Source organism: Ochotona princeps, chromosome 27 (genome assembly GCF_030435755.1).
Source record: "Ochotona princeps isolate mOchPri1 chromosome 27, mOchPri1.hap1, whole genome shotgun sequence".
Classification (NCBI taxonomy): domain Eukaryota; kingdom Metazoa; phylum Chordata; class Mammalia; order Lagomorpha; family Ochotonidae; genus Ochotona; species Ochotona princeps.
In genome coordinates, this window is record NC_080858.1 from 13,571,615 (window position 1) to 13,597,467 (window position 25,853).

A 25,853-nucleotide genomic window follows, 5' to 3' on the forward strand; every position below is an offset into this window, starting at 1 on the left:
AGGCACTGAGGAACTCCAGCCCACAATGGTACCACAGCTGAGAAAATCAATATCTGTCCATGTCTGGAAATAGTTAACCATAAAGTTTGTGAGATAGGAAAAGCAGAAAGTATCATTGCTCCGTTAGGACCTTGTAACTTACAAAGGATCTTGTAAGTCTCCAGTTAGTGGTATCATCTTTTTAATTGTTTCACTAATCTGCTAAATATGTCCCCAGCTTCACAGTTTTTACCATTTACATTTAATTAATTATACAGTACTACTTACTTCTGTTTTGTGAGCTGACTTACAAATTCTAAATAATCTTTTGTTGTGAACTCTAAATACCTACTGTTTGTGAAACCATAGGTTTTATTTGTAAGACGTATTTTGGAAGAAAATGTATGTAAAAGTACAAAACTTTCAAAGCCTATCTATTTGTGTGTGGTTTAAAATCTTGCCATGCAGCAGTTCTGACATCACGATTATAATGTATTGGTTTGGGGGCCAGCATTGTGGTAGGGCTGGTTAGGCTATCACCTGTGACACCGGCATCTCATATGTGCAGTTGTTCAAGTCCTGGATGCTCCACTTCTGATCCAGCTCCCTTCTAATGTGCCTGGGAAAGCAGCAGATGTCCCAGGTACTTGAACCTTCTCTGCTACCCACAGAGGAGACTCAGATGAAATTCCAGACTCCTAATTTCAGCCAGGCTCAGCCCCAGCCATCGTGGCCATTATGGAATTAATCAGAAGGAAGATCTCTCTCTCTTTCGCTCCCTCTGTCACTGTACCACTCAAATACATACATTTGGAAAAACCAATTTCCTTTGGTTTATACTTTTTAAGAATGCTTTCCTAAGCTTCTCAATTCCTGTATGGAGTATGTTGGAGCACATGTCAGAAGGAAATGTAGTTATCAGTGGAAGTTGGGGTGGAATGCGCTGTCTTGGAAGGCCACAACTGTAGGCTTTCTCCTACTGGAAGCCTGCCCCAGAGTGTGATACCCCTTTCATAGATAAAGAAACGGGTAAAAAAGAGGCCCCTTTTGCTCTTGGGCCCAATGAACACCTGTGGTTCACTCCTGGAATTCAGGGAGTCTACCACCCCAGATCTTGCCACAGGAGATCAAATTTTGTCATTTTTCTGAGTCTAAGTGGGGAAGTACAAATTGATCACTTTACCTAGAAGCACAAATGAACACTTCCAGATTTGGGGCTGCCAGAGAGCCAGTTTTGCATTTTCTCTGTTTTAGGATGTTTTGGCATCCCTCTGATTGTGTTTCCTCAGGGTTCCTTAGCAGATGCCATGCAAAAACAATCAGCGAAGGGTGCCTTTGCCTAGATCACTAATGGCTGTTATAAAACGCTTCCTCAGTGTTGGCTGAACAGACAGGGAAGATGAAGAGCAGCTTGGCATAAGCCTCAGGAAAGCTGTGAGCTCTTTTCTATCCCTCCTGCTACCCCTGGTAGGAACCTCACCTTCAGTGTCTTTACTTTTGCCAGCCAACTGGCCTGCAGTGCCATAGAGCAGCTTCAACGAAAGACAGTTCTTTTTCAAAGCGTATTTGGAAGCAAAAATAGTCTGTTTCTTCCTGATGTGGACTCAGATTAATAGCTCATCTGCTGCTTTTTTACCATTTGCAAAGTTCAGGGGCACCTTATTCAGCAAATGTGGTCTGAACGAGCCCAGCTTGTGGTGGCCTAGAATGGTTACATTATGGAAAATAAACTAGAAAATAAGTTTGCTTAAGAAATGGAGAGGAAGCAGCAGGCAGTTCATTTTAGAACCATAATTGGCCAAGGTTTGCCTTTGATGGTGGCAGTAAATTTTGCTATCGTGCAGTAAACTCAGCTCTGTCTCCCAGAGGATTTCAGCACAATTTTCCCTGGACTGCCTTGCCAGTCCCGGGATACACATTGAAAGTTTGTTGCATAAGAGAGCCAAACATGTTGGATAGCAAGATTAGGTGAAGAACTGTCACATTTGCTGTGAGTCAAACTATAGTAGACTTCCCTTTCAGAAGAAGCATATTTTATTGATAGAAGAAGAAGAGTATCATATGGGTTTGTTTTGTCATAGCAACCCCAGAGGGACTCAGATCAGTGAACAAGTGTGTGCATTTGGATTTGTCTATAGACAAACGGGAGAATTGGGAAGGAGGAAGGGAGAGAGTCATGGACAGAAATAGAAGGAAGTGCGGAGGAGAGAGTGCAGGCGCGCACGCGCGAGAGATTGTTAATCCACTGGTTCACTTCCCAAATGGCTGCAGTAGTCGAATGTGTGTCTGGCTGAAGCCAGGAGCATGGAACTCCAGCCAGGTTCCTCACATGGGTGACATGGACCCGAATATTTGGACCATTGTGGTTGCCTTCCCGGGCACATTAGCAGGAAGTTGAATTGGAAACAGACCAGACAAGACTTGTACAGGGTCTCTGATATGGGATACTGGCACTGCAAATGGCTTTCAACTTGCTACCCGACAATGCTAGGCGCATGTGTCACTTGCTTCATGATTTTATAGCCTAATGTTCTAGGATAGCATATGCTTTTAGAGAAACAAAGAAATTGAATTCCTTTAAAATTTCTATTAATATAAAGTAACATATTTCAAAAAAAGATTTCATGTATTTCATAGACATAATTCTAAGAAGATAACCCTACATCCTTCTTTTTTTCAACCCCTTTACTTCTTTCCTCCTGTTTTTTCTTTACTTTTTGTGATGAAATGATTAAAATTTACTGTATAATCACAAGCTTAGTGCACTATTAGCCATAATGTAAAACAAGTAAAAATAGAAAGACTGCTGTTTCACAGAAGCATAGGTAAGGGCTAAAATAATATAATCACAAGATGTACATTTCATCATTATATTTTTACATACTATACTAACTACAACATGTCAGAGAAAAAATATGACATCTGTCTTTTGGGGGCTGGCTAATTTCACTAAGCATTGTGAATTGCAGTTGCATTCATTTCATTGCAAAAAATAAAAGTTTCATTCCTTTTAAAGGCTGAGTAGTAGTCCACTGGGTACAAATACCACATTTTCTTTATCCACACATCAGTTGATAAGTATCAGGGTTGATTCTATATCTCAATTTTTGTTGATTGTGCTGCAATAGGGCCCTGTGGGGTAGCCTAGTGGTTAAAGTTGTTGCCTTGCATGTGCCAGGTTCCCATACTGGTGCCAGTTCATATCTTGACTGCTCTACTTCCCACTCCAGCTCCCTGCTTGTGGCCTGGGGAAACATTTGAGGACAGCTCAAGACCTTGGAACCCTGTACTCTTGTGGGAGACCTGGAAGATGCTCCTGATTCCTGGTTTTGGATCAGCTCTGCTCTGGCCATTGGAGCCACTTGGGGAGTGAACCTGTGGACAGATTTTTTTGTCTCTCCTCTCTGTAAATGTAATTTTCCAAGAAAAATCAATAAATCTTTTTTTTTAAAAATTGTGCTGCAGTAAACATGAGGCTATGGAAAACTCTTTCATATGCTGCTTTAATTTCTCTTGCTAAACTTCTAAGAGTGCAATACCTGGGTCATACAGTAGAACCTATTATCAGATTTCTGGGGGAAATTCTTACTGTCTTCCGTAATGGTTTTGCATTCCCACCAACAGTGCATTTTCTCCACAACCTTGTCAGCATCTACTAGTTTTTGGTTTTTGTATAACAGCCTTTCCAACTTGGGTGAGGTGAAATCTCACTATGAGCTTTTATTCGTATTACCCTCGTGGCTCATGATCCTGAGATTTTTTTTGCATGTGTCTGTTGGCCATTTGCAGTTCATCACGTGAAAGATGTGTGTTTGTGTCCTTTGCTCATTCCTTTGCTTTTTAAAAGATTTGTTTTTTATTTGAAAGGCAGAGTTATGAAAATTGAGAGGGAGTAGAAGTGATCTTCTATTGGCTGGTTCACTCCCTACATGGCCAAATGGGTGGGACTGGGATGGCTGAAAGTTACCTGGTTGAAAGAAACCTACCAGGTCTCTTGTCACACGTTGGTGCAGGGGCACAAGCACATGGACCATCCTCCACTGCTTTCTCCCCAAGCGTGTTCGCAGGGAGCTAACTCAGAAGTGGAGCAGCCACGTCTCAAACCAGTGCACATGCTGGATGCCAGCATTGGAGGTGGTGACTTAACTTGCCATGCCACAGGTTTGGCCTCTGCTCATTTTTAAACTGGATTGTTTGCTTTGTTGCTATCAAGTTTCTTAAGCTCTTCATATTTCCTGGATATTAATGCTTTATTCGGTGTGTTTGGTTTGCGCAGGTTTTCTACAATTCTGTCAGTTGTGTTCACTTTGTTGGCTGCTTCCTTTGCTGTGCAGAAACTTCTTAGCTATGATGTAATCTCATTTATCTGTCTTCCTTTATTGTCTGTGCTTCTGGAGTTTTATCCAGCAAGTCTTTGCTTGTGCCAAAATCTTGCAGCAGCTCCCAAAGTTTTCCTCTAGTGATTTGATGGTATCCTTTTATAGATTTAGCTACTGGATCTGTGATGAGTTGATTCTTACATAAGGTATAAGGTAAATGTCTCATTTCACTTTTCATGTGGAGATCAAGCTGTCCCAACAGCATTTGTTGAAGAAACTGTACTTTCTCCAGGGAGAAGTTTTCACCAGTTTATCAGTGATTAGTTGATTGTAGATGCAAGGGTTAATCTCTCTGGTTTGTATTTTGTTCCATTGGTCCACATGTCTGTTTTTGTACATGTCATAGGCTGTTTTGCTGATCATAACTGCCCTGTAATATATCTTGAAATCTAGTATTTTGGTGCCTCTGGCTTTGTTTAAGATTGCTCTAACTCTTCTGGGTCTCTTGGGTTTCTGTATGAATTTTAGCATTGTTCTTTTCTAGACCCGAGACTATCTTCAGCATTTTGATTAGGAGCACATTGAATCTGTAAATTGCTTTGGGTGTTATGAACATTTTGTTGATATTAATTCTTCCAGTCTATGCACATGAACAAAAATTTTAATCTTCTCTTTCTTTTGTTGATGTTTTGCGATTTGCCTTGGTGGGAAGAGGGGGTGGGAAGCAGTGTACCCACTGCTCACAGAGTGAAGTGCTCGTCTTGCCCCCTGCCCCCCACCAAACTCTGGGTCAGAGCCAGCAGGGATGGCAAGTGTCTTCCCCAGAAGTCACCCACAGAACACAGACTTGTGCAGATTCTTGTCACCTTGTCCTGGGGAGTCAGCCCCCCGCCGCCTGCGCCTGAGTTCTGTGAGCTGCTGTGTGCCGGTACTTCCCCTGTTGCTCTACAGAGTCTGTCTTTTCTCTGTAAATGTTTCCCTGGAAACTTCTCTCCAGCTATCTCCTGGGAGCACAGATCCTCCCACATTTTTCTGACATCCTCCTGTGATTAAAGTGTGTGTGTCTTTTTCCTATTCAACCATCCTGGAATCCCCAGAAATGGAACCTTCAGTGCTGTGTCGAGGGCAGCTTCGTTCAGAAACTCCCTTTCCGCACCCTGGCTTGCTGAGCTCCGTAGAAATTCAGTTGATAGCCTTTTTGGTTCCCGTGTCAGAATTCTAGCCTGCTGGGACAATCTGCTGCTGAGTCATGGAATCATTTTAGATAATCCTTGAAACCATCTGAAATAGTGAGTTGTACTTTCTTTGGTTTAATAAGAAAATGAAAGCTCAGAGATGTCAAGGCACGTGCTCGGTTGATGCGTCTAGAAGCCAGAAGACACTTCCAGAGCGTTGTTGCAGTTGGTGCAAATGGCTGCCATCTCTTCCACAGTGATAGAAGTGCCAGTGGCCCTCTTGGACATCTCTTCCACAGTGATAGAAGTGCCAGTGGCCCCCTTGGACATCTCTTGAGATGTGGTAATGGCAATTAAATTCCCATTTAATATTTAAGAAAGAAATTAGCCTTGAATGCTGCCTGTTAAATTTCTAGTTGATGCTCAAATATATTCCACATGTAATGGTGGGCCAATCTTCGTGTAATAAGTATGTGATTTTGTGCTACATTGGGTGCCATTTCATGATATTAATATTCTGGTTTAGATGAATTGAGGGAGGAATCCTATATTTTAAGAAAAAAAAATGTGATAAATAACTTCAGCATGCTGTTGTCATTGGTATTCCTCTTAGTTTTATGGAAAAATTAGGGGAAACAACATTACTTTGGGAAATAATCTGAATTTCCTATTTTCTGCAAGTATATTTTGGCAATTGCAGGATTAGCTGGCTAGGTTATTCCTTGAAAGGAATGGGTAGAAGCTGGACAGATTTCTGTGAGGGGGCAGATAAAGGTGAGAAAGATTTTGGGTGACGGCCTGAAGAGCAGGTCAAGTATGGGTTCTAGGAAGCTAAGCAGGTAACACTAATGGCATTTTCCCTTACCTGTTTAAGTTTTCTACCTCAGTTTGTCTTGAATTATTTAGTTCCCTTTCCCACTCATTACCCCCTTCCCATTTAGTTAGTACCTTGAATATTTGCCAGAATCTGTTGTGAGAGTGCACACCGAGTGAGATTCGAGATCTGTGGGACATGGAGGTGAGTACTCCTTGCAGTTCAGAACATGGACATCACAGAAAAATGGTCACGTCACTCGATTTAGAGGGGGTCAGGTTGAAGGAAACTCCTTAAAGTATAAAAGAAATTTTATTCCTCCCCTCACCTATTTCCGGGGTGTGCTCATAACTTTGAGACACTCGTACTACCACATCCCAAATGCTGTTTCTTAGTATTTTTTGTTTTAGATTCTTTGCCTCTCTGAGGCTTAGTTAACACCTTTTCCATCACTTTCTTTTTCATCCCAGGCTTATCTTCAGCAGCAACGATAGCGGTATAAACCGCCCACGGATTAAGATTTGTCATTTCCTGTCTCCTGTTCTTTCCTGTCTTTCTGAAGCTGAAACACCTGCCTTTTGAAACCTGTGAGTTTCTTCACTGTGTTCTGTGCAGGTTTAGTTCTACTTCTCGCTTCACATGAAATCAGCTGCCTGATGAAGACACTGATTTTTTTCTATAGAACTTGGAAGGAAGTTGTCCTCGAGTCCCTATGAGCTCACAGCCTATGGCCATGTTGTGGCTTGTATACTCTGCCTCTTCTTTCTCATTGATTTTTCTTCCTGCTTTCAAGTGGCCACCTGCTCTGAAGCCTGCACCTGCACTTTTATCATCTCCTCTCTCCCTAATTGCTCCTGGTCAATTGTTGTGACTCATGGACAGCCCAGGGCCCAAGCCCTCCTCACCACACTCCTGGGTTGACCTCAATCATTTCAATGTCTGAGCCAATCTATCAATCATATCTCAGTGACCCCTGAATTGAGTTCCAGTGACCTTTTCCTCTGTCCTCTTCTGGCTGTCCATTCTCACGGTCTCTGTAAGACCACTTCTGAACTCAACAGCTCTGAAATCACAAACTATGGCGCTTACTCACCAGCTCCTTTATGCCCCTGAGTTTCCTGCAAACTTTGCTGCACTGACCCTCCAGCCTTCTCCCATCTCGGATGTTTTCACTTTACCATCGCCTTGCTTCCGTGCCATTGTTGAGAGCAGCGGTCTCTCTCGGAAGCAATCTTTGCTTGCTTCTCCTTCTGCATTGAATTTCTCTGTTTTATATATGTATACACACGTACATGTTCTTTTTGTGCTTATACATATGTATGGAGCTCATTCCCAGGTTTAACCTAGTTTTTTTTTAAAAAAGATATCAAGCAGAAAGCATTGAAATAGAAATTCAGTGATAATTACCAATGTGAGAAGGAGCAGCAAAGGAAACAGGGATGAAAGCAGCACTTCTCTGAACTGGTTCTGTAATTTTGTCTTGGAAACAGTAGTTCTAGCGTTTTTTTTTAGTCTTTGAAAAATCTAATTGTTATTTTTTAAAGGAATTGATTAATGCATTAGATTCTGAGTGATAGCAGATGCCTAATAATTACTGCAAACGATTTCTCATCAGTTCTGTTGGTGTGATATTAAGAGAGCAGCTTCAAGGTGTCTCATAAATACAATCCTGAGAATATAATGATACATCCCTCTCTCTCTGCCTCTCTCCTTCTCTTCTTCCTATTAGTTTGCGTGCATCCTTCCTTAATTTTTGAGGTAACGTACCTTTAATTTATAGTACTATTACAGTACTATAGCAGACTATTAAGTCAGAGACTTAATAGTACAGTTGTCATAAGAAAATTACAAACTGTAGCCACAAAAATCTATGTATAGGCAGCTCTAGACAGAATTCCACCATTAAGCTGATACATGTTAGGATAACTTTGACTGGAACATCCTTATAAATTAAATCTCAAGACGTTTAAGGGCTCGGATATCTTGTGTTTGTTACATTCTGTTGTCACACAGTTCATATGGCAAAGAGGATTTTTCTCCTTTGTAATTAAAGAAATTCAGCCTTAAAGAGTGATAATGTTTGTACTATATAAACTCTCCACTTATGGGCTACAATTCAGTAATGCTTAATATTTTTAAAGAACTGAACAACCATTGCCACACTCATCTATGCCATTTATGCATCACATTTATAAGACCATTTTTCCCTCACAAAGTATATGGATGTAAAAGTTCCTTTAGTAAAGATCCTAAGTTATCTGAAAATATCTTCATTTAATATTCACTTGAAGCGATAGTTTTTAAAAAGGATTGATTTTTAAAAAGATTTTTAAAAATATTTTTATTTGAAAGGAAGATTTTTTGTTTTAGGGAGAGAGGAGAGATCTTCCATCCACTGGTTCACTCTGCAAATGGCTGCAATGATCTGACCTGAGCTGATCCAAAGCCAGGAGGAGGAGCCAGGAGCTGCTTCTAGGTCTTTCACATGGTTGCAAGGTTCTCAAGGACTTGAGCTGTCCTCCACTGCTTTCTGAGACCGTAAGCCGATTGGTGACTCAAGTGGAACAGCTGGGACACAAACTCCGTTTGGATCTCCCATAGGGATAGCAGCAACCCAAGTATGTGGGTCATCTGCTGCTGCTTTCCCAGGCACATGAGCAGGATGCTGGATTGAAGGTAGAGCACTCAGGGTGCAAAACCTGTACCCTGATATGGGATGCCAGCGTTTTAAGCAGTGGCTTAACTCACTGTTGGTCCCCTATATTTATTAGTGTGGGAGTACATCTTAGCTTCAAAGTACCCCTCATAAGTTTCTAATCTATTACCAAAACCATTTACTGAAGTCGTTTTATAGAAGTTTTGATGAGCTGCAGGTGATCAACAGACAGTGTTTCTATCTGTTATGTCCTTGAGAAGTGGAAAGCCAGAAGAAACTGTACCTCCCGCACAGCAATTGTGTGTTCCCTGCAGTTGGTGGGGTGAGTGTGAGCTGGTCCAGCTACTTTTTCAGACAGGAATTTTCAAGATCCCAGAGTGCTTCTAAATCTCACAGGTTCTTAGCAGGGAAGGGCGTCAGGAACTGAATTATCTATGTCAGTGCCACCAAGCTTTGCTCATCCTCGTTTTGGAGCCCCAGCTTCTAAAAGTTCCTCTGTCGTTTTTTTCCCTGTTGCTTTATCAACACTGACAGTCAAGGTCAGGGTGATGGAGCTAGATGGAAAGTTTCTCCAACTCACACCAGGTGAACAACGTTTGAAGTGGTTGGCAAGGAGACATTATGCATTCCTGAAAATAACAGGGCTTTCAGGGAATGTGTCAGCCTTGGCATAGGACCATGGAGCTCATATTATGCTCAGTGACAGGCCAGAGACATGAGTAGGCGTTCAGGAAATGCATGTTGAATGAAACACGCATTTGATGAGGTTATTACACATTGAAAATAGGATGCTGATATATCTGGCTACTTTGATGCCACATAAAAGTGAAGCACTTTTTTTTTTTTTTTTTTTTTTTTTTTTATAAACTGTTGAAGCAGCCAAAGAGTCTTCCAGAGTTTTGCTCTGATGTGAATTCTTCAATTCAGAAGTCGGAAACTTAACTAAAAAATGTACAAAATCTGACAAGGACCTAATGTAGGTTGTTGTTAAACGTAAATCATACACTGAACGCATCTCAGATTGGTAGCAATACAGGTGACTGATGCACTCAGTGAACACAGAAGAAGCCTGGTAAGTAACCACGAAGACTAGGTTATCTCAGACTTGCATCATCAGCTTCTGAGAGCCTACGTGTTCTGGCCTGCCTCATGTTCAGACATTTCCCTCTGGATGAGATGCAGGTGTTCTGTTTTGCTTTGACTTGTTCTCAGATTGCCTGCTAGATTTCCTGGAAGGGTGCAGGTCTCCTCTTTCAATGGATTCAGGGAGATTAAATTTGGTGCTGCTGATGGCACCTCCTGTACTCCTCCTCTCTCCTTTGAATGCACCGAGGTTCTTCAGTTCCTCCTTGCAGGGCTGTTCTGGTCCCTGTAGGTCATATAGACATGCTGTTCGGGCCCCTTGGCCTTCTCACCCAATGTTCTGGAAGAAACTGATCAAAGTAAAAGGTTCAGGAGCAGGAGGATTGTTGTGAGTTCTGACAGTTGTAGTCAGTGCTTGATGGTGAACAAAGAAGCTGAATTCATGAGCAGAAAAGAAAAAAAATTTTTTTTTTGATGTGGCATTTCAGCTGAAGCACCACTAGTAATTATGGAACATTAAAGGGCTTAATAATTATTACCATTATTATTAATGATGCCAACTGAACAGCCAGTCACTTTAGCCTAGTCATCTGGAAAAATCATGGCATCCTCTTATCTAATTAGCTCTTTGAGCTTTTTTTAAATCTACAATGCAAGTGAATGTGAATTCACCAACTTTTTAGGTTGTAGGGTATGCTGTATGTCAACTGCAATTTCAGAAATTCTGTCAAGGATTAAAAATGCTAAGCTTTGCTTTCATAACTGAAGGAAAATTATTTTACAACCATTGCTATATTTTCTCAATGTTAACATTTTTGGAATCTGAGGTGATTTTACTAATAGCAACTCTTAATGAATGAATGCTTCACATGAGTCATGCGTGAAGTTGTTGCATACATGGTAACACTCGTGTTCATAATTACTGATGCTCAGGGTAGGTTATCTACATGTTACAAGGGATAATCGAGGCTTCGTTAAGTTTAACCTGCCTAAGGTTGTGTAACTGACACATAACTGATACGTGTGAAAATAGTGACCCTCCATCGGGGTCTGATGGCAGAACCTACCCTTTAGTTCCTGTGGCTGTGTGTTTGGGTATATGGAGATCGTTACATGCAAAGCACAATTGGTCAGGAAACACCATTAAGTGCTGTTGGGACATTTGCCTCTGCTGGAGCACGTTTGAACTGAAGAGACCCAGTTCTTGACCCTGATTAGTTTATCATCAGTGCTGTGTCTAAGCCCAGGGAGGTGTCAGCAGCCAGGTGGTGATGGCAGCTGTGACCATTAGTCGTCACTAATGAGGCTCTCTCCCTAGGCATTCTGATTTGAAAAATCTCAGTGATTCACACTTGCAACTCAACAATTCTGTTATGCAATCACGCAGAAATTTCGTTGTTCTGTCTACGTATTTAGAGCTAAAAATTAAAGTAATTTAATTTCATTTGAAAGCAGAGAGGCAGAGAGGGATCTTCTGTTCGTTTACTCTCCAAATACCCAGAATGGCCATAGCTGGTCCAGGTTGGAAAAAAGGCATGGAAAGCAATCTGCTTACTCCCATGTGGATGGAAGGGACAAAGCACATAAGCCATCATCTCCTACCTCCCAGGCAGCACATGACCAGGAAGCTGTATTGGAAATATAAGAGCTACAGAACATACTGCATGTGGGTTTATCCCGCTGTGACAAACATCTATTCCTATGTATTTGTAATTTACATACTAGGTAGTATTTTAACTTCTAAGTCCTCTTTTTTCCCCCCTGTTTTATTGGGATAGAATCTGGTGCCTGTAGTTTAAGTAGGTTGTTCTACATATGTACAGATGTTGTGTGACAGGGCTAGATTGTAAGCAGGCTACCTGAGCCCGCATAACCTGTTGCATGATGGAGATGTAGGTAGGTACAAGACTCTCCAACCTCCAAAACTACAGACGAGAGATTAGGTGATGTAGTCTTCAAAGTGTTCATGGAAAATGCTCATTTTATTTTAGTTCCATTTTCCATGAACTTTTTTTCAAGTATTTTTTAGCAAGTCCATCTCTGCTTTGCTTCATAACTACCAGTGAATTTTCTAGAACAGATCTACAATGGACAGTGGAAACTTTAGAAAGGTTGTGAAGGAGACTTTCTTGTGAGCCTTGAACTAACAAAGCTCAGGTTGAATGTAGGTGCCTGCTCCAGTCATGTTGTTAAGTTTGACTTGGCCTGAAATATCATACTTAAATAATTCATGTCACATGTACTGTTTACTAAGCCAGAATACTTAGCTTGGAATGGTTTCCAAATATTTACTTTGTGTTGATATTTTTCTAAATCTGTTCTCTCTATAAATAAATCTAAATTAAAGTGGCATGTATAATCCTGATAAAACGAAACTTATGTAACATGGGTCAATTTATAAATAATGTGAAAAGATGAATAAGACATTTTCTGGAGGTCAGATTAGAGCTCAAGACATGGTATAGGTAATTGAATAATTATTTTTTATATAATTTTGTATGATTTCACAAAAGTTTTGAATTGACTTGCAAGAAAATGCATATGCAAAGATGTTAGGAACAATAAGAATTTTAAAATAAAAATCATGTGTAGATAATTAGAAGAGTAAGGCAGAAATCATAGAGCTAAGTGAAGAGGTAATTATGCCTCTGACTGTGTCCTAAAATTGTTGTATATGAAAAGGTAGGAACTTGTACTCCTGAATTAACTACTCTGAGTATTTCCACATAATGGTTTTTCTGGATAAAGGTAGTCTTCATCAGGATGATTTTTAGTGTATGAATGTTGTTATAACATTGTGCTGAAAAGCACAAGTCCATTCATAGAATAAAAGCTGAGAAAGCATAAAATCTAGAGATGATGTCATGGCCTCAGCGAAAATATAAAGTCAGTCTCATTTATTGGTTTTGCTTAACAGAATGAACTTGAGAGTTTGCCATAGAAACTGTATTGTGCTTGGCTTGGAGCACATTAGTAACACAAATCAAATGAACAACAATGAACTTGACAGTAGTAGACATTTCATTATCAGAGGATTGGCAGTGGAGTAATTCAAGTAGGTAGTTTCCTGGGCGCCACCCACCTCTTCCACTGCCTTCTGTGACCCTACAGTACAGCCACAAGATAGGTAGAATTTGGGCAGCCACCATGAGCGCCAATGGAGAGTGCCTCACGTTCTTGGAGCACTCATGTATCCAACAGGCACCTGCTTATTACTGTTGATCTCATCACCATTGTAGCTGACTAGAAGTAGAATAAAGAGGCCAGGAGGAGAGTAGAGTTAGGGCAGACAAGGCAGATGTCACAGAGAACAGAAAGAAGGAAAATGCCTGATGCAGGGGAGATTTTTAAGAAGAACTCAGAGGAAATGGAAAAAAAAAAACAAGCAAGAGAGAGAAACAAGTTTAAAGTGATGGAAGTATGGACAGAATCAGTACATCCTTCCTTGTCCTCATATGACCTGACTAATTCCCAGTGGAGGCCAACTTGTTCATTTCTGGGATGTTGAAAAAAGACACGCACCAAGAGGTCACTTCCTTGGTCACTCTTCAGTGACTTGCCAAACTCCAAGAGCCCAAAGGCAGCTGTGCCTGGTGCAGAACAAAGCCTGGTGGAGAAGGAAGAATGTCTCAGTGTGTTGGTGACTCATTCTGGCCCTGGCTCAGTCTTAGGAAAGTAATTTAGCTACACTGGGCTCAACCTACTCATAATTAATAACAGGATACCTGTTTCTATGGTCCGTCCAGGTTTAACAACGATGTGTTGCCTGAAGCAGAGACAGCAGACAAGAAACAAAGGGATAAGAAAGAACAGGAAAGCCAGGAAAAGGGGAAGGAGCTTAGTGGCTTCCAGCATTCTTCAGGTTTTAGAGACTTTGTGGCTGCTCAAATGTGTTTCTTTCCTCTCTCTCACTCTCTTAAAAATAGTTTAAGGGTACAACTTATTTTTAAAAAAACAGTTTAAAGGTACAGCTATTCAGTACCTATTGTATGCCGGAGTATCAAATGCCTTTCCCATGTAACTCATTGAACTCTCTGGTCATCCTGGACTGTAGTTATAATCTTTGCTTGCAAATGAAGCTCAGAACAGAGTTTGCTTTATGTAAGCAAGTTGAAACTCCCCATGACTTGAATCCTAGTACATGTTTTTAAACTTCAAAATAATCATAAAGCCTACAATACACTTAGGGAGACGTTGCATGCCTGTGTATTTAAAGCAAGTAGTTCTTTTCTTCCACCAATCATTGCTCTTCTTTTCCAATATCTAACTTTGCATTAAAATCCCAATATGCCAGTTTATTCTTCAGCCTTACAGAACATGGAATGACTTTTGAATAAAATGAAAGGAAGCAGCATTTGAAGACAGAACTCTATTTTCACAGTTCATGAACTGTATAATCTTAGGAGTTTCTGCAGCAGGATTATTCATGCTATTTTTTTATTTAAAGATTTAAAAATTTTTATTTGAAAGGCAGAGTTACAGATTAAAACTGGGGATTAGAGGGTAGCTCTTCTGTCCACTTTACAAATGGTCTTAAAAACCAAGACTTTCCAAAAGCCAGAAGTCACAAGTTCCATTCAGATCTTTTACATGGGTAACAGGGGCCCAAGTCCTGGGCCATCTTCTGCTACTCTCCCAGACACATTAGTAACGATCTAAACTTAGACCAGCAGAATATAAGCAGCATCCTAATGGGATATTGATGATACTAATGATGACTTTACTGGCTGTGCCAGCACTCCAGGCCCTACACTTTGTTTATTTAAAGATGGAATGAGTTATGGAGATTTTGCTTGTATAAAGCTTTACACTTAATGATTGTTGTTTCCTTCCTTTGTCTTAAAATTTTAGAGAGGGGATTTTGCGTGGTGATTAAGACACGTCTGGATACTCTCATATCCCAAGTTGGAGTACCTGGGATTGGCCCAAGGACATCATGGGCATGGGCGAACAGACTAACAGATGGGTACTGTCTTTGTCCCTCTGCCTCTGAGATGAATAGGGTGTAAGGTTGGGGTCTTGCTTCATACTGCTGGTTCTACATACTTCTGTCCTTCTTCCAGGCAGTGGTTTGAGTCTGTTTGTCAAGTATTAGTTGGTTACAGATGGATGGATTGAATTCTGGAGTTTCTGATCTGTTCCGGTAGTCCACATGTTTATTCTCATGCCAGCATCAGGCTAGTTTTGATTACAACTGTCCTGTATTGTGTCAGAAATTTGATATTGTGATGCCTCCAACTTTGTTTTTATTATTTAAGATTGCTTTAGCTATTCAGAGTCTTTTGTGATCCTGTAAACCATATCAAACAAGTATTTAATAATTATGATTGATGTTCAACCATTAGTTTTGATTTTGTCTTAGTGGAGTTTTGCCTTCTTTGCCTCTTGAAGTCAGATTTGTTCATATGACTTGCTCGGGACAATGAAGTGTAAATAGAAGTGAAGTCAGGGCCCGGCGGCGTGGCCTAGCGGCTAAAGTCCTCGCCTTGAAAGCCCCGGGATCCCATATGGGTGCCGGTCCTAATCCCGGCAGCTCCACTTCCCATCCAGCTCCCTGCTTGTGGCCTGGGAAAGCAGTCGAGGACGGCCCAATGCATTGGGACACTGCACCTGTGTGGGAGACCTGGAAGAGGTTCCTGGTTCCTGGCTTTGGATCGGCGCACACCGGCCCGTTGCGGCTCACTTGGGGAGTGAATCATCGGACGGAAGATCTTCCTCTCTGTCTCTCCTCCTCTCTGTATATCTGACTTTGTAATAAAATGAATAAATCTTAAAAAAAAAAGAAGTGAAATCAGTCACTTTCAGGTAGAAACATGAAGAACCAATAGAAGATTTCTACAGTTTTCCTGTGTTCCTTAGTTCAGGGATGATCATCTTCCACGTGGCAAACTGATGAGACAGCTATAGGTTTCTTCAGTCGTTGTGATCTGAGGTGAGGATAAAATAGAGTCTTACTTGATACATGATGCACATTGAAAACATATAAGAAACAAGCCTGACTGGTTTTAGTTACTGTAATTTTAGGATTGGTTGTTAATGCAGCAGCTCCTAGCCTGTTCTAACAAATATAACCTATTCGCATCTGTGAATTATTTCCCAGGTGCTAGGCACTGCTCCAAATCTCCTCTTTCTCTTATTTAATGTAATTGCCACAGGAATTTTGTGTAGTAGATGTTTTTCTAGTCCTTCATTGAAAAGGCCAATGAAAGTCCCAAAGGGCACAGAGAGGTTCCTGGACTCACTGTTGGTAATACAGTCAGTAAATGACAAAAGCAGAATTTGACTCAAGCTTTTTGTGCTACACTCAAGTTTGAGGTTTAAATTAGTTGGTATTCTGCTTCCTTAGAATATCATTACATATCATTTATAATGGTAACCCAACTATCAGGTATCTAGGAAAATGCTTATAAAGCCTTAATACAATCTTGCAGAGAAAAATTTTGAACTGTATAAGAAGACGACTTCAGTGGCACAGAAGATGTGGCATGATTGTGACATTATGGTTTATAGATGGGAAGACTGAGATTCAGATACACATCTAAATATGCCTGTGAAACAAATGCATTTTCAATAACAGTCATCAATTTTGTTTCAATGACATTTGATAAACTAATAGTAGCATTTATGTGGAAATATGTCAAGGTCCACCGACCACAGTCAACACAATATTGCAGAAGAATGGTGGAATTGCCTGGCTAGATATGAACACTGTGTATGGCACAGGCGTGAAAGCTGAAACTCTTGATGCAGGAGCTGATATATCAATGCAGAAGCAAAGAATGATGCACAGAAAGGCAGTCTAGGGCCCGGCGGCGTGGCCTAGCGGCTAAAGTTCTCACCTTGAACTCACTGGGATCCCATATGGGCGCCGGTTCTAATCCCGGAAGCTCCACTTCCCATCCAGCTCCCTGCTTGTGGCTTGGGAAAGCAGTTGGGGACAGCCCAAAGCCTTGGGACCCTGCACCCATGTGGGAGACCTGGAAGAAGCTCCTGGCTCCTGGTTTTAGATTGGTGGAGCACCAGCCGTTGCAGTCACTTGGGGAGTCAATCATCAGACAGAAGATCTTCTTCTCTGTCTCTCTTCGTCTCTGTATATCTGACTTTCCAATAAAAATAAATAAATCTTATAAAAAGGAAGTCTATAACCTTTTAAAAGGCAATAACTCAGCAAGCTTTCTAAATTCTGTTGGGAATAAGATGTCATTAAGATGACAGATCTCTAAAGAAAAGGGGGGGAGGGACAAAAGTGTGTGTGAAGTGAGGGAACGAGGTGGTGGATGGGCCTTGGTGGGTGGTGGTCACGTGGCTTCCGTATGGGGAACAGATGAAGAGTGCAACTCACTGAGTTGCCGTCTGTGGGAGAAGTAGGAAAGCTGGGTGTCACAGAGTGAGGATAGTAAGAGAGGAGCCCCTTGGGTTCTGGGATGGTAAAGTGCATTTCCCAGGTATCCCGGATTGCTCAGTGGCACTGATGCTCATCTGCTTTCCCTGTAATCTATCCTTTCTGGTCCTGCAGGGTTTTCGAGGCAGGAGCCTGTCCAATCTGTTGCAGTCTGTTCCATGATGCCATGCAAAGCTGGCAACTAGCATCAGCAAAAGTGGAAGCAGAGAAGATATTACAAGAGCAAGGACAGAGAGGAAATGTGGACCTGTGGGAGCTGCAGGAGGAGAGTCACTGGAGTGTGTGACATGTAGGTCTAGTGTCTGCCAAGTGCTTCATTAAGTGGCAAGAGCCTATCACTTTCAACTGACTGCAGAAACACCGCAATGATAGCCCAGTTGTCACTATAAAAGACACTCTTTCAACACAGTCTTCCAGTTAAAAAGGATGAAATCTGAATGAATAAATGTAAAAAAATACTCTGTGAAGCATTTATATATAATTATATTTAAAATATTAAATATGAAGACACTTCAGAAGGCTCTAGCTGGGAGATCCATTTAATAATTCATTTATTTATCCATTTACAAAGTCATGTAATAACATGATATTTAAATTTGAGCACCAATTTTATGTCAGTGCATGGGAAGTAAAACCTTACTTTTGCTTTCTTAGGGTCTCTGGCTAGGTCTGATGACTAAGTTGATATAAGTTTTATTTACAGGATAAAAGCATACACTTCTTTTTACAAGTAGATGGGAACCCTCATAGAAAACTAAGGATCCACGTTAATGACAAAAATCTAAATTCTCAGGTAGTAGATTGGACAAAGAGTAGCAATTATGGAAAAGCAGCTAAAAGTGTGTGAGGAGGTTAGACGAGAATGAGGCATTTTTTAAAAAAAATTTTATTTATTTTTTATTGTATTTTTGTTGACAATCTTTACATAGTTAATTACGGTAAAAAAAAAAAAGGTTCAGGGGGATAGGGAAGTGGGTAATAGTATTATGTCCATATTGTTTCCATCATGTATCTGAGGTAAAGGGGGATATTGACGGAGAAGCCCCCCCCCCCCCAGTTTCCCACCCACCCCAGGTCCCGGATGTGGGGCATGCTCTGAGATCCTTGCCCAAATGGTTTTAATAGTCCTCCAGTTATGAATCGCTGCCGGTTTCACTCGACGAGGTGGTCCACTGATTGACACAAACCATCATAGAGTCTTCATTTGCCCAGTATTTCGCTGCCAACATATAGCTGAGGTGGTTGATTGACTTGCTCTGTCCTCTGTCTTTTCTTGGCTAGGGTTCTGAGTCCAGTGTGCTGGGCAGAGCCAGGCTGGACTGCAACACCCATTGGTTCCAGTGGAAATCAGGACTGAAAACAGAACCAACCCAGCAATTGAAACCACCAGCTGATCATGGTGACGGACTGAGCCGGGCCTTGTGCTTGCTAGAGCATACAAGAATCTGGTCTGGGAATACCTCAAAGTTTCTTTGGAGAATGAGGCATTTTAATGGAAGTTGTTCGTATAGACTTTCCTTAATCTTTTTTCTTTTTTTAAAGATTTTTTTTTTTTTATTGGAAAGGCAGATTACACAGGAGAGATCATCCATGCTCGGATTCACTCCCCAAGTGGCCACAACAGCCAAAGCTGAGCCCTTTAGAAGCCAGGAGCCAGGAGCTTCTTCTAGATCTCCCTTGCAGGTGTAGAGTCCCAAGGATTTGGGCTTTCCCAGGCCACAAGCAGGGACCTGGATTGGGAGTAGAGCAGCTGGGACATGAATTGGTGTTCATATGGGATTGCAACATCTGCAAGGTGAGGATTTAGTCATTGAGCCATGGCACTGGGCCAAATTTTTCTCAATCTTTGATGATAAAAATGCCTCTATGCCTCTTTCTTCTTGGTGGAAGAAAGCCAGGTCTCTTTTTCTGTTAGCTCCTTTGAGAGCCCTTCCCTGAAAATAAGCTGTAGGCCAAAGTGTTCTGATTTGGAGTGGCATGTCAAGCCGCCCTTCACCAGGCACAGCTCTCAGACATCGAGATCCCTGATTGTGTGTCTTACCTTCTAAGAGGGAAGGAAATAGTGACAAGAAGTAAGTTTATGAACTAATAATTTAGGAAGTAGTCAGTGCCTTAAAAATCAAACAAGGAGACAGGGATTGTGTGTATATAGGGGGAAGGAGGGTTGTCCTACAGAGACACAAAGTTGGAATCATAAGTCATTCCATGACCCAAAGCTATGGAATTGGATAAGTACCTGGAAAATGCATGAATGTGGATGAAATGCTGGAGGATGAAGCACTGGGGGTTCCTCAACATTTATAGGATAAGAGGAAACTTCAGCTATAGGCCACCACCTAGATTGCCTTGTATCTAGGCAGGGGTTACACAGCTGGGAGAAAAGCAGCCAATAGCTGGCAGGCATCTTGGGCCTGGTGTACACCAAATTTGTGTTAATTATACCAGTGTGCCAGCATGGTACCTATTCTACCTTTTTTTCTCAGAGTTACGTGGGGAAAGTGGAAATGCTGACCAGGACATGGCAGCCAGGACCCCAGGCAAGGAAACTGCAGATTTCTCGGGGAATAGGATCTGGGGACATATTGGGGTGGGAACATTTGAGGGCATGTTTGACAGGAAAGGAATGACTGTTGGGATCTTCCATAGATCTGGTCACTGCAGTCACAGATAGGCAAGGGAGCTGAGACCAGGTGGTTAAGAGTGGGGAAACTGGAGGGCATGTTTGCATCAGGCCAAGATGCCAGCCCATGTGGGATACCTGGGCCAGGTTATGTAGCATCACCCATCACTTGCTGGCGCACACAGAGGTGGGGACTGGGGGCACATGCCTGACTGGGCTGGGATGCAGCATTCACCAGAACTGGATCTGGGGGCAGATTCTGTAGCGGACTGGTGGGTTTGCCTCTGTGGGACTGTAGTACCTGTTGGTTTATACAGAGAGCTTGACAGGTGATGATGGGCCAAGCCAGCCTGGACTGTGGAACTCACATGATACTGGTAGGAGCTGGGACTAGGAGGAGGTTGGGCTGAGTCAGGTTGCAGCATTCTCTGGCACTTGCAAAGGCCAGAACCGAGGGCAGACTATATACCAAGCAAGGCCATAAGCACCTGCTGGCACACATGGTATCCAGGGCTGGGAGCGGGCCTAGTAGGGGAACTTGGGGAGCTTGCTGCTAAGATCAGCTCCTGCTGAGAAGCGCAAGAGCTGGGCTGGAGGTGGGACAGGCCAGGCAAGGCTGCAACCCTCATCAGTCACTATGTAGGCTGGATCTGGGGACAGACTGGGCTGGGCCAGACTACAGCCTCACTGGCGCTCAGAAGAGCCAGGACATTGTGTGGGCTGGCTCCCCGCTGGGCCAGCTTTAACACCTGCCAGCAAGAGGTGAGACTGTGGGTGGAGCTTGCCAGACTGATTTGAAGCACCCGCCAGCATGTGCAAGATCTGGGGCTGATAACAGGCCTGGTAGGGGACATTTGAAGACTCCCCTGCTGGTCTGCAGCTTCTACTGATAAACATGAGTGCTGGTCTGTGGGCAGCACCTGTCACCATATGTGGTAATTTTGGGCCAATGGAGTAACTTTTTTGTCTTAATTGAAAAAACTTTGCTCTAACCATACTAGACACCTTGACTGGAAAGCCTACTCCCCAGATGAGAACATTTTTTTTTAAGATCTTTAAACATAAGGTTTTTTTTTTTTTTTTTTTTTTTTTTTACTATGTAGTTGAAAGGGAGAGAGAGTAGGAAAGAGAGAGACAGAGAGAGAAAAGAAAGAAAAGATAGATGGATGGATGGATGGATAGATAGATAGACCTTTCATCTATTCGTTCATCCCCCAAATGCCTTGCAACAACTGGTGCTGGTCAGGCTGAAGCCCATAGCAGGGAATTTAATTCTGGTCTCTCACGTAGATATACTTAAGTCATCACCTGTTTCTCCTTAATGTGCATCAAGCAGAAAGCTGGAGTCTGAATCAGAGCCAAGACTGAACCCAGACATTATAATAAGGGATGTGGATGTGCCAAGTGACGCCTTAGCTGCTGTTCCAAATGCTCACCCCGGATACACTATGTGTACAGGTACAGATGTTGCAGTGTTTCATCCTGTGATGTGGGCTTAATCGAATAAAACAGTATTCATATTGTTTACCGAGCGAAAATTAAATGCAGAGACCAATCTTTCACTTTCCTTATATTCATGTCTTTAGGGTGCTCCTCCATCGTGAGTGAATGCCTCCCATTGGCCGATGGGATATTAGTATATATAGCAGAAAAAGATACTTGATATGAGCTCAAGTTTTAGAGCTTCTTTGGTGCCTGCACCATCCTCATGGGAGCATGCCTGCATTCTCCTGCTAAAAGATGTGATATGTGTAGACTCAGAGCATTGTCATCTTAGATCTGAGGAAGGTTGGCCTGGATCAGCCAGCAGCGAGCTGACCCCTAGTCATGTGAGTCACAGGTTGTCACGGTGAATGCCATTGAAGTTCCGAAGCAAATAAGCAGTGCTATTGCACCTTTTTCTGGTCGCTAGTTTCCAGTGATTTGGAATCATGCTATCTGAAGTGACTGATTGATAAGCCCTAAGGCTCAGAGATTTTTAAAATTTTTCTGTCCTTGACACACTGCTGTTAAATGTTTAATTATCAATATTGTTTTATTTATTTTTTATTTATGTAACACAGAAAGGGCTGGGTCACACTGAAGCCAAGAACTTGGAATCCCATCCAGGTTTCCCGTTTGTAGGTGGGGAGCTCAGCTACTTGGGCCATTTTTAGCTGCCTTCCCAGCACGTTAGATCAGAAATGGAGTATCTGGGAATTGAACCAATGTCCATATGAGGTGCCATCATTGCCGACTGTGACAAAGACAACCAGCCCCAATTGTTAGTAGATATTCACATATTTTCAGGGAAGGAGTTGAAGAATCTTCTATTTATTGAGCTTCTTTTCAGAAAAGATGAAAACCCCTCACACTTCTCCCCTCACCTCTCTTCCTCTCCTCTCTATTCTCTTCCATCTCTTTCTTTTTCTTTTCTACTCTTGTCTCTTGTCTTTCTATCATTCTCCATGACAATTTCAAGGCTCCCATAACTTTAACTATACACATATTTGAGAGTGAGAGACACTCAGAGAAAGTGAGCTCTGATATGCTGTTCTATACCCCAAATACCTACCCTAGTTTGGGCTAGGTGAGGCAGGACTGAAGAGCTGGGAGCTCTAGTTGAGTTACTGCAAGGAGAGAGGGGACTGAACTACATGAGCCATCACCAGCTGCTCCCATGCTACACATTAGCAGGAAGCCAGAGTCAGAACCCAGAGCTGAGACATGAATCTAGGTTGTAATAAATTTGTTCTGATTCATTTGTTTTATTCAGTGGACTCCCTGAAGGTAACCGAGTGAAGTGTACTTCTTGTGAGATGGTTCTGAAATATTCTAAAATATGCTTATCAAAATCCTTTTATCCAGCTGCTAACATTTGTCTGTGTCTTCTTATGGCTCATGTATTGAAACAGAATCTCCAAAGCCATCTTACTAGTAACTGGAGTTAGGGTCTTTCTGAGACAGTTGGGTTCAGATGATGTGAGGGTGGGGTCCCTGAAGGCCTTCATGGCTTTCTGAAAGAGAAAAGACCTGAGTGGACAGCATGTATGCCTCGACCTGTGATATCCTTGACCATGGTACGATGCAGCAAGGATGTCCTCACCAGATGCTGAACAGATGAATTACCTGAATTCAGGTGTTTTTAAAAAAAGTTGTAATAGACAATGGATTAAGATCCTGGATCAAAATAATCAACTCTTATTGGATTTAGGTGTCCCTTTTGAAGGCTTGTGCCCATTTTAATCATAAATAAATTTGTGTAGCTGACAACCTTGGAATTACGTGATTATAAGACATATAAAGCATGGTCTTTATTAACATAAAGTTTAAAAATTCTCATACCACTGCACAGAGTTACTGTAGACCATGGGCCTCATGTTTGTTAGTGAGAAATATTGTTCATGGGATTTCACTGAGTATTTTAAAATGTAGTGGAGGGTGGTCTCTAGCATGGTGCCTTCGAAGGGCAAATGACAAGATTCAAATAAAATGGTGAGACAAGAAGTGCAAGTGTCTGTCTTCCTCCCAAGTTATAAGCACTGGGTAAGATTTTACCAAATCTGTTTAAATGCATAACTGAGTTTGCATGAAAGAATGACTTTTCATGGGACAGAAACAAAAATAAAACTAGTTATAGGAAGAGGGTGGCTGGGAGTGGGGGTGGTGAAGATACTACTTATATCCAAATCTACATGGGCTTGATTTTGGCTATTGTTTTAATAAGACAGTGTTTTCAGTGTTTGCTGAGGAGGAAAAAGTTATCAAATTATCAAATGGGTACTCATAAAGTTTTGGTTTATTCACCAAAGAACATGAGTTCTGTGTGACAAATGATACCATGAGTGGAGAACAAATATATTGTACAAACTGGTAGAAAGTATTTGTAAAAATATAAAGAACTTGGGGGGATTCCCAGAGCCTATGAAACTGTCACATAATGCAAAATAATTAATAAAAAATATAAAGAACAAAACATTAATGTATGCAATATATGATGAATTCGTTCCCAGTTCATACCTCCCAAAGCCCAATAGCAATCAATCTCAACAGGAAAATGTAAAAAAAAAAAAAAACACTCTGAAAAGGCAAATCATAGACAAGTAAATACCAACCAAAAGGAAATTATGCTTTGGGCTGACTCTGTGCAGAAGTGGGTAAGGCTGGTGCCTGCTGAGTCAGGCATCCCATATGGGTACCAGTCCGAGTCTCTGCTGTTCTACCTCTGGATCAGGTCTCTGCTAATGTTCCTGGGAAAGTAGCAGAAGATGCCCAAATAGCTTGTGCCATTCGCGTGGATGGGACACCTGAAGAAGCTGCTGGCTTCAGCCTGGCCCAGCCCTGGCTATTGTGGCCATTTGGGGAACCAGCCAGTGGATGTAAGTTCACTCTCTTTTCAGCTCTCCCTCTCTCTCTTTGTAACTCTTTCAAAGAAATAAATAAATCCCTTTTTCTTAAAATCAGAAAATATGTTCAACTTCACTAAGAATCAAAAGCGTTCCAGTGAAGTCCTATAGCATTTCATAAACACCAGATTGGCCACCATTATTAGCAAGACAAACTGTTAAGTTTTGGTGAGATGTCAGCAAATTGAAATAAATTGCTGTGGTTGAGTAAACTGACACAGGTACTTTGGAAAACATTTGTATTTTCTAGCATTCTGAATTCCAATTGTGCTGAAAACACTTAAAACATGCGCGGAGATTCCTGGTTCAGAATGTTCATCACAGATAACTAGTGAAACAGGAGAAAAAATAAGTTTTCGTTACTAGTGGGATTGCAAAATAACAGAGTTCGATTTTCCAATGTTATTGTTTAAAGGGAGTGAAGTAGACTTGCACATATTTCAAAAATAAACCTTAGAGCATAATGTTAAATCTGTATTACTATCAGTGCAAAAATTTTAGATATATACACACTATATCCATTTGTCATCTATCTGTACAAACTTTTATATGAGACGACTTTTACTTAGATGCGTATTTTAAGTTTCGTTTGTGTTTTGCGTGTTTCAGTGCAGTTCACTTTTAGTCACTGACTAGTATTCTGTCCTGTGATTATCCGTATTTTGTTTATCCATGAATTAAATCGATGGCTGTAAGAAGACTTACAGTTTGGATTTGGATTGTCTTTTCATTTCATTTTATCTACAGACTTTTTTTAAAAGATTTTTTTTTTTAATTTGAAGGTGTATTTGCAGAAAAAGAAGGAGAGACACAGAGAAATGTTCCGTGTTCTGATTCACTCTCTAGATGACAACAGTGACTAGAGTGGGGTTCGTCTTAAGCTGGGAATTTGGAACTGCTTCTGATTCTCGCACGTGGGTGCACCAACTGGAGCCTTAAGCTGCCATGCCAGAGCACCAGTCCCCCACAAACCTGTTGAAGGCTCACATATTTAGGCACCTCCTTATTTACTTATTTTTTTTTTTGTTGCTGAAATGAAAATGCCTGGTGCAAATATTTACATGTAACTCTTTGGATATTTGTTTTTTATTGTAATGACTTCTGAAATTTTCTCCCTGTAGACAGTTCCTCGAGTTCGTGATGCCAGCAGAAAAATCTTAACTGAACACTAGAGGCAGTGTTTTTCAATCAATCCAAAATTTCCATGGGTTTCTATTGCATTAGGTTGTTTAGATAGATATCATTTATGGTACAACTTGATTACATAAACCTTTAATCACTTGTTTTTACATAAAAGGCTAATAAGACTGTTCCCACTTTTTTAAAGTTGATCTTCCCATTATGCATTTTATGTAAAAAAAAACACACTGGGTTTATCTGTCATTCTCAAAATGACTTAAAGTTTAAGACTTTCTGTTTC